This window comes from Nannospalax galili, unplaced genomic scaffold (assembly GCF_000622305.1).
Source record: "Nannospalax galili isolate Female #2095 unplaced genomic scaffold, S.galili_v1.0 scaffold576, whole genome shotgun sequence".
Classification (NCBI taxonomy): domain Eukaryota; kingdom Metazoa; phylum Chordata; class Mammalia; order Rodentia; family Spalacidae; genus Nannospalax; species Nannospalax galili.
Window position 1 is genome coordinate 729,244 of NW_008339223.1, and position 10,297 is coordinate 739,540.

Genomic DNA, 10,297 nt, shown 5'->3' on the forward strand with positions numbered 1-10,297 from the left:
TGGTGCAGCCACAATGGAAGCTGGCATGGAGGCTTCTCAAAAGTCTTAAAACTGGAATTGTCACATGACCCATCTAAAGCACTCTTGAGTGTATACCCAAAGGACTTAAGTCAACACCCCACAGAGATTCTTGTGTCAGATCTGTGTTTATTGCAGCATTATAAACAATAGCCAAGCTAGAGAATCAGTCTATTTATCTGCCAGTAGATGAATGGACAATGAAAATGTGTTATCTATATACATCAAAGTTTTATTCAGCTGTAACTAAGAATGATATGTCGTTTGCTGGAAAACTGATGTAGTTTGAGATCATCACATTACGCAAAACAATGCTAATTCAAAAAGGCAAATGCCACATCTCCTCTGATTTACGGACACTGGATGTTACATAAATACACACACACTCATACGCATGCACACACACAGAGAAAAAGTAAAAGGGGGACTGGGTGAAGGATGGGAACTAGGTAGAGAACACCAATTTCCAAAATTTCTGGCCTGTGGGAGCCTGGCAGACCACTTTCTGAGTTCTCCGTAGGAAAGCATGGAAAAGTACAGACGTCCAGTAAGGACAGAAACAATCAGTACCAGGCTGTGTCTGGTTTGATATTCTAAGTTTTAAAAGAGCTGAAAATAATTTAACCTGAAGAGAATGTCTTTTCTTGACTGCCTCAAATCTGTTTTCATTCCCCAGAAGTTTCCCCTGGACAGTCTGGACCCACATGAAAGCAGATGTTGAGAAAGTTCTACTGAGTGGTCTTTTCCGTCACTGGAGTGAAAGAGATGGAGGAAACGGTTTCTTGTCACTCAGGTTGAAGAGCAAAGAGTGAAGTCTTCAGTTAACCCAGTTTACCAGGGGGTGTGGCAGCCTTACGCTCACCTGAAAACTATTAGTATCCATTATACAACCTTTTCTCTTTTCCCAAAACTCGGTCAAGACCTGTAAATTTTTTTACAAACCTTCAGGATACAGATCACAAAAACTTCCTTATAGTAAACCTCTTAGTGAACCTCAGTGCTTAATAATCCTTATGTAAGTGTGTTTCCTCTCCAAAGCAAACTTAAGTCATTCTGCTGCAGGTTAATTCCATTTCCTCTCTTTTCTCCTATTAGGAGAAAGAACAGCTGTTCACCTTCTTCCCAGAGCAGAACAGAGTACACCTGAATGGGTCAGGGTGTGCATCAAATCCCCCTCAGACTTACATCATTCTGGCAAGACAGCTCTGATATGTCCGTAGCACTCAAATGGCCCTAAACAGCAGGAGCAACATCCCCAGCTCTGGGAACTTGCAATAAATGCAACTTCTCAAGCCCTAGTTAAGGCCTGTTGAACCAGGAAGTTTGGTGCTATGCCTGGAAATTGATGCTTTGACAATTTACAGAAAGTTTTCATGTCCCCTGAAGTTTCAGAACCATTGTATCGTTGCTATCATCATCAGACACGGGTGATTGCTATCAGTAATTCTAATAGCCCATGTTTTCCTGTGTTTATATTTGCATGAGAGAATGGATATATTCATGTGCGATATTTTTTGTTTAGCAGCTGTATGCAGATTTCTATTTACTTGAAATCTAATCCATATTACCAGAGATATCTTCTATCCAAGCAAGTTTATAACCGGCAGTATAGCTCACTTATCTGGCTTCATATAATAAATGTTTAAGTAATAAGAGTAAAACATGGGTGGAGGAACAGAAAATAAGAAGGACACATTCTCTGAAGCAATAACTACTATGTACTTTTCCTGTGAGATCTTTTGGACATCTATTTCTCATTCAAAACAAAGTGGTATGTTTTCCAAATAAAATCATACTCTACATTCTACATATGGTCCTACTATTTACATTTTATACTTAAGAATAGCCCATGAATGCTGATTAACATATACAAATACACACATGGAATGAGTTTTAATAACTGGATAAATAATTGCTTATTGATGGGTCTATGGGTTCTTTTCAATTTTTCTTTTTTTTTTTCCCTTGGTTTTGAACTACAATAGAAAGTGAGATTTTCATTCAATATGGAATAGAGATGGAGTAGACATTAACATGCTCAGTCTCCATGGGGGTGAGAATCTCTCTGTTGTGTACGAGCTTTGATAATGACTTTGAAAACTGTGCTGTCTGGGCTTCCACTTTTATAAGCACATTAATTCTTTTAGAGAACTGGGTCTCAGGTATGACATTCACTTATACTTAAACGTAGTCAGCAAAGCTTTCTTTGAAAGTACGTTCTGCACATAGAAGTCCTGCCATTCTAATGTATCTTAAAGGGTTAAATGATACATTTATAATTAAGCTGATTCATTGGCACTTTTCCCTTGATTTGCAGTAACTGCAATTTTTAGAAAGGTTATTCAGGTTTAAGATCAGTTACGCTTGTGAGATACAACAAAAGCAATGGACAAAACTGAAATTTTGGCTTTAACTGCATGAGCACACAGCTGGAGAATCGCTAAGAACTTCCTTTACATTCTGACTGGTAGAAAAGTTAGCACCTAAGAAGAGTTTTCACCCTCTTCCAAATATTTAAAACACCATGCCTGTGCAGCAGTGGAATTCGGATTTTGTAACATTCCATTTCAACCTTTATCCTCTGAAAAGACTTCCATGGTACCAGCTTAAGAAGATGCTAAGCTTTCATTGTCCCGCAATATAAAAATTTAGGACATCAGACATCGTATGGCTTGGATGCACGTCAGGCAGTGTTGTACAAGTCTCAGCTCATTCAACATTCCCACTGATGAGAGTTTCGACCATTGCCCTCATTTTGCAGATGAAATGGAAGAAGAGAAGGCTGATATCTTCTCCAGTGTCATATAGGAAACAGGCTCAGATTTTAGCACAGATAGCTCCACACTGTGCCATGCTCTTCCGAGTGCACCATGAGACCTTTGTGGGTGTTGTTCTTTTAGGTCATCCGAGGCCATTGCCGTCACTCTTGGCTTGGGGTGAAAAGGTTCATGTGTGAGTGAGGATTTATGGGTTAGGAGTTGCAACAGCTGCCCAGATCTCCTCTCCCTCCACAGTAAAACAATGGTGAGTTTTAAAAAAAGTCACCTTTTAAAGGATAATCATGTCTGAGTTGAGAAGGGGGCGCCTTTTCTACCATTTAAATAGGACTTTTTCTTTAAGAATCATGAATTTACTAGGAAAAATAGTGTCTGGATCTAAATTCCAGTTAATTTTCTCCTTAGTAGGAGTTCTTAAAAGATATGGTTGCTAGCAGAAGCATTCACTAGGACGCAGTTATTTCTGTGCACGCCTTTCCTTTCCTTCACCCATCAGGTAAAAGTAGGAAAGTGAAGGAGAAAGTGACACTATTAAATGCAACACAGCGACAGTTTCATAGGTGTTGGGGACGTTTCACTCTGTTGCTTGGATCTTCTCTGACGCTCCATTGCTGCTTGTCAATGATGCAGCACTGTATGCGTGCCCATGACTCCTGGGGGCTTGGAAGTGAAGTGTCCAAATGACCAAATGTGCTGAACATTTGGCCCCCAGCTGACCAGTACATTTGTGGGAGGTGGTGGAAATTTTGGAAGGTGAGGCCAAGCTGGAGGCCTTGCAGTGTGCCTTGGAAGGATATATATGATCTCTTACTCTCCTCACTCTCTGCTTCCTCTTGGCCATGAGATAAAGAACCTTCTCCACTGCACTCAGTGCTGAGATGATGTCTGCCTAAGCATGTAGGGTCAAGTGATCCCTGAGTGAGCCCTCTGAAACATGAGCCAAAGTAAACCTTTCCTTCTCTAAGTCTCTGTCTCAGGCATTGGGCCATAAGTACACAGAAGTAACTAATAAAATCCATTTGTTTTAGGTAAAGGGGATGCAGAAATCTATCTTGAACTGTGGCATTCAAAGGAATAAAAATTTTACAATGAAGAAGTAAAATTTTCCAATTTCATTTATTATGGTGAATCTTGTTCAATACCATAATAGAAAAACAGAAAAGAAGAAAACCGTGACTTTTAATTCCAGTATATCTGAATCTAATGTGGCCACTACCTCATAAATCTCCCCAAGGAGGACTTAATTCTGTTTTCAACTAAAATTGGCAAAGGAAGTTACTACAAATAAAGGCCTGGAAGTGTAAGAGTACTATTGATGGGGGAAGAAGACGAGGTTTTAGGAAATTCAGTTTGCAGAGTAAACATTTTGCAAACTAAAACAGCAAAGTATTGGAAATATTGGACTCTATTCATGGAAAGATACCATAAAGTTTGATTCTTAATACTTAATGAACATATGCAAATAATGGGAACTTTTTCCCATTGCGTATTCTTTTGACACCTGTTGGCAAAGATCGCTTTCACAGTTTCGGCAGACGGTGTTCGTTTTACTTCCTTCTCCTTCCTTAGTAAAAATATTCTAAATTGGTATGGTAAATTCTCTTTTGGCTTTCAACTTAGAAGTGACGAGTATTTCCAACAAGCAATTAAAACATATTCAAAAACTTATGGCTCATATACTATTTGCAGGCATGTGGGCCCAACAGTATGTGAACATGGTCAGAGAATCGCTCTTTTGGTCTTTGTATTTTCCCTTCAACCTTTAAATGAAAATGATAAGGAGTAAAAATACCTAGAGCCAGGCATACCTTGGACCAAGGTACTAGAATTTCCAACTTGATAACATTCCACAGCATAATGATTCACTGGGGAAGCACAGGCTGAAAGGGAGGGGTGGGTGGTCAGGGTTGCAGAGGTTGGGGTGGCTGGAGCAAAGAGCTGTGCAGAAAGAGAACAGGGTGTTCTGCCTAGCTGTTGGTGTTTTCAGATTAAGATGGGGGATTAAGGAATTTTACTCAGCAATTTGAGATGCTTTGTTAGGACTGAGGAGATTTGAGCTGCTTTGTTCTCAAACCACATGTTAGTGAAAAAGCAAACAGGCACTTAATCCTGACAGACAGCAGAACTTGACATCAATTTGCCCCTTGGGAGGTGACCAGGAGTTCTCTATGACTGTTTAAATGGCCAGCCCTTGCTTTTGTGGAGCTCGTTGCCAACATTCCATCTCATCCGGCATTTCTCATCCCTGTGGCCATAGCTTAGTTGGGCTAGCCAAGAGTTCCTATGTGTTAGAGAATCTAGCATTCATTCTAAAAACAAAACAAACAGCCTTTTAAATGCAAATAACCTCCAAGGTGTGGAATATTTAAATAGATTACAAAGAGGTCTAGTATTTTGGTCACTCTGTTCTGAGATGAAGTTTGGAAAGGGTGAGGTTTTTTTTCCTTTTGAAAATAATGGATAGATTCCTCTAACAATAAACCACAGCAACAGATCAATGTTGGAGCCATGCCTAGCTATGAAATAAACATCAATTCTCATGCAGATTTTGAGGGAGGTCTTATGAATAACTAGTTATACTTTAAGATCATGCCCTTCAAAGTCACTGAAGTGGGACAAAAGAAAGCAAACTGAGTAGAGAAGAAATTAATGGCGTCTTGAGCTGTATTTCATCCCTTACTGGACTGAAGTATATAGAGTTCTACGGTCTGATGGACCTGAAGTTGTGATATGAACCTTTCCACCTTGAGTTTGAACCACTCCTAATCCACTGACCTAAAGAACACTTTTAGTAGCTTATTGATTTATTAAATGCTGGCATGTGTAGGAATGCCATTTTTTAAATAAAAATTGAAGTAGCAAACTTATAAAACATTTAAAAGCAAATCTTATGATATTATGACACTTTCTGGTTGAATAATACTCTGATCCTTAGCACCTATAATTTGCTTAGATGTAAAAATCTGTTACATTTTAGTAACTTAAAGCAATAACAAAATTTAATCACCAATGTTATGTTTTCAGACTAAAACACAATTTTACTCTAAGCCACGCCCCCACTTGGTTGGCAGTACCCCCTACTCCCCGCCACATAAACTCAGAAAACCTCCTACTTCATGTCAGCTCTCCAGTCCCGTCTTTCATCTTGAAGGTTAATCTGTGTTGACTAATAGAATAAATGTATAACGGCTTTGTGTGTGCATAGTTGGCAGTTGTGATGATCACAGACCGTTTCCAATATTCTTTCTTAAAAAATAGCCTGTAAGAGAGGAAACTTGAAATTATAATATTCTAATGAGCTTTAAGACGGTCTGTGCTAATCCTTAGGTGATTTTTGAGCTGTAATGCCACCCTGCCTTTGTGAAGTTTTTCTGGATTGCCTGGGTAAGGATCAAATACAACAGGGTGATGGAAAATCAGAAGCACAGTATTCATTCATTAACTCTGGTAGAGTAGAGCAAATTCAGGGTGACTCAAGGGACACAATGTCTTGTAAAACATATGTACTTAATATAAGGGTCATAAAACTTATTAAATTAAAAGCTAGGTTAAAAATAGGAAGAAAATTTATGCTGCTGTCTAAAGTAGCAATAATTTCCTCTTGGCCTTCCCTTTTTAAGTAATGTAGATCTGGTCAGAAGAGGGGAAAGTCAACTTATAAAATCTTCATTTTGTAGTAACAGAAGAGATCTCATTCAGTTGTGCCACACATTTTTTCCAGGCAAGTGACAAGGCTGGACAGAGTCATAGCAAGGAAGTGGGACAGCCTGGGAAAGTGTTCTTTTCTGCGTTTCAAGGATGTAGGTGGCATGTGGCATTGTTCCTGAGTTTGAACAACATTCGCATTTGCTGGTGTGTAGGAGACTACCTCAAACATAGAGAGCACTAGAAGAGATGGAAGAGATGCCTTCCCACACATGGTCTGGCTGTTGGGCAGCAGCACAGAGAGGGGAAGCCTGGCACACAGGAAATTCACTGCTGCTCAGTCAGGCTCCACTGTGCTTCCAGGAGCAAAACTGAAACCAGGAAACTGAAGGAAGGTAAAACGCAGGCTTAATATAATATTTATGCCTTACTCGGCTGCCCACAGGCCACACTGATGAAGGTGATCACCGTCTTTCTTACGTGTCCCCGTAAGGGTTTAGGAATGAGCTGGTCTCTAATTTTTAAGTGCTTGTACCCTTTCTTGATTCATTGGACTGAAACAATTTGAGTTTGCTTGAATGTTTGTCTTCAACATGGTAGCCAGGTGACCATGGCACTGGTCCCAGGTGTGCCTTAGGAATCTGAAAACAAAATACACATTCATTTCTTTCTGTTGTATTCATACCGGGGTTTGTTGGAATTTTTCTTCATACAAGTCTTAACTGAGGTTTCTGAGAAGGGTCTGTGCTGCTTGCTGACCTGTTTGCTCCTAGCCCCACGTATGTCTTTCCGTAATCTTCTGTACTACCAGGGGCTTAACCCTGAAAGTGCAGTGCTATCTACACAAGTTTTGCAGACCCGACATTGATCAGGAAGTCGAGGGCTGGCATAATCAACCCCTTACTCTCCAACTTGCATGGAGGTGGCTCGGTGGCCTTCCTCTTTGGTCCCAGAACCTGCATTCTGCTGTCTGTTTTCCCAGAGGATGAATGTCAGGGCTTCCTGCCTCCCAGTCCTGGTGTGCTCACCATCCCCAGGGGCGTTGACTCACTCTCTCCATCACCTTTAGCTCCCCTCCCAGTTGTGAGCCACCTGGTGATGATTTTGTTTTCCTGGCTGGGTCCTGATCAAGTCAGGGGCAGATCTCATTTCCATTTCTATTATCAAGTTAGAAGATATACTGTTTGAAATCTTTAAGGGGTCTTCAGTTGTCCACTGGCCAGTGGGGAGGGTTCTGGGTCAGAGCGGTCGCTTCTGTACTTGCTTCTCTTTGTAGTAAACACTCATGTTGCAAGTGAAGCAGGATAAACCATATGCTTATCTTGACAGGGTGAACATTTTAGGGGTATGAGAAGTTGCCTTGTAGAGCGAGTTGGAGACATCATGGAGCAGAGTTCATTCCCTCATTTTCACAGTGACAGTGTCTGACAAAACCTTCCTATGGCCCTTGAGAAAACTTAGCTAGAACTACCCAGATTATCTTATTTTATTCTCGAAATTATTTTCAGTGTGTGTGTGTGGGGGGTATGTGCATGTGTGCTCTGTTTGCGTGTGTGTGTGTGTGTGTGTGTGTGTACACAGCAGTCTGTAAGGGTGTATACAGGCCAGAGGTCAATACTGGGTGGTGTTCCTCAGGCACAGGCCATCTTGCTTTTTTTGAGTCAGGGTCTCTCACTGATCTAGAAATCAGCAGATAGGTTTTACTGACTGACAAGTAAGCCCAGAATCTACCATTTCTGCCTCCCTAGTGCTGGGATTACAAGCATGGGTCACCATGCCTAGCTTTCTAAACTTGGGTTTTAGGGATTTGACTGAGGTCCTGATGCTTGTGTAGCCAGTACCTTATTATTTCCTTAGCCCTTATTCTTGATTAAAAAAGAAAAAAAAAAAAAACCTTCCTTAAGCAAATAGATTGCTAGGGAAATATAGCCTTATTTAAACAAAAATGGGCAATACATACATGCATATTCAGAGACCTGCCAACTTTCTTCAGTCACTACGGGAGTCGTCAAAATCATAGGCAGGTCTTTTTTCCTCCCTCCCTCCCTTTTTCTCTACTTGGTCACAGTCCCTAACAAAAATTAAAAGTTGGTTTCTATGACTAAAATTCAAAGTTTGCTATTTGTCACAAGTTTATATAAATGAGATTTAAATGCTGGGGAAAGGAAGTGATGGGGTAGGCATTCCTCAAATCTCAAGCCAAACAGCTTTGCCATGCAGAATCTTGAAGGTAGGCATTTTCAGGGAGCTTGGACATGCAGCAGGTGGGGACTTTGATCTTGAAGCTCCAGTAGTGACTGGGTCAAACAACTCCACCACTAGCATTTTCCTCCGGTGAGATAACCAGAACGGAGAGAATCATTTTTGCTTCTAGATACAGAGCCTCTCTGGGCATCCATTCCTCACCCAGCAGGCACACTCTAGCCTGAACCCTGCTTTCATGAGGCTCTTTGTAGGGACTAGGAAATACTGGAAATGGACTGCTCATGTGTTTTCCAAGTCTTTAAACAGTTTTATGAAATTTAAGCACATTGTCCCTTGTATAATTATAGATGAAATATTAGAAAAGTGGACTAATTATACACAATGCACTCAAGTCCAATTAAACTAGCGTCTCTGGTGACTGTAAGGGTATTCTCCTCTACTAATAAGGAATACTTTCTGAGTAGAGAATAAAATTGCTAAATTGGATATGCTGTAGAGATTCTAAATATACTATTAGCATGTAAAGCGAAGATTAGCCTTATTTAATCACTCTGCGCCAGATCGTCAGAAGTCTTGTTGCACCTAATGCTGCTGTCTTCATTCTGCAAATTGACAATAAAACCCACATTAATAAACAGCTCCCTGCATGCTAGTCTCATCTATTAATTCAGATGCTGGAGAAACTCTAACATTCCCCTAATTGTTTAGCAAGATAGCAACAATACTTGTACCTGTTCACTGCACTATTATGCTGTCCCAGCAACTGGAAAGGTAACTCTCCTTGGCCAGAAAAATTAGCTTATTTCAAAATAAAGAAAATATACAATCTGTTCCAACTAACACCACAAGTGACCTTTTGAAAATGTAAATTAAGTGATTGCAAATACCAAGGGTTTGTTCAAGATGAAATTGTTTGGGCTTGAGACCTAGTGCCAACCTCTGCCTCTAGTATCAGTTGCAGACGTGATTCCAGGGTGTTTGTCTTTTAACGTGGGTCATAAGGCATCCTATTGAAAATATTCATGACTATTGATTATGCAATAAATAATCAGATCTGGGCAGAACAACTTACGTAGTTTAGCAACAACAAAAGAGTTTGTAGTTACCCAAATTCAAGGAGCAGATTCTTCAAAGTAGATTACAATACAGTCACAAACAGTCAAAACAGCACAGCTGAAGACAGTAATTTCCCACCATGCTTGCAGATTGTAGCCTTTCATAGCTGAGGGACAAGAATCGGCAAGAGTGGGAGTCCAAGGAGATCTTGGAAGAAATGGAATGAAAGAGTTGAATGCAAGCTCCCCTCCTACGTTTCCCTTCTCGGTTCCTTTCCCTTCTGTTTTTCTTGTTCCCTCCCTCCCTCCCTCTCTCCTTCCCTTCCTTCAGCCTTCTCTTCCCCATGTTAGCTTGGCCTGTATATTTGGTCCTGACCTGTGTGCAGACCCCATGTCTGAGAGAGGTATCTAGCACAGAGAAGGCAATTGATGTTGAATGACACACTGGCCCACAGAACTCATGTGTTAGAGTGATCACTGTTTGACTACAGGGTGCACATACATGATGTCACATAGTACTGGAAGATTGACTTTGCTAACTTCGGGAAGAATTCTTAAAGTTCTCTAATAACAGTCACAGAAAAATGATCACATTAA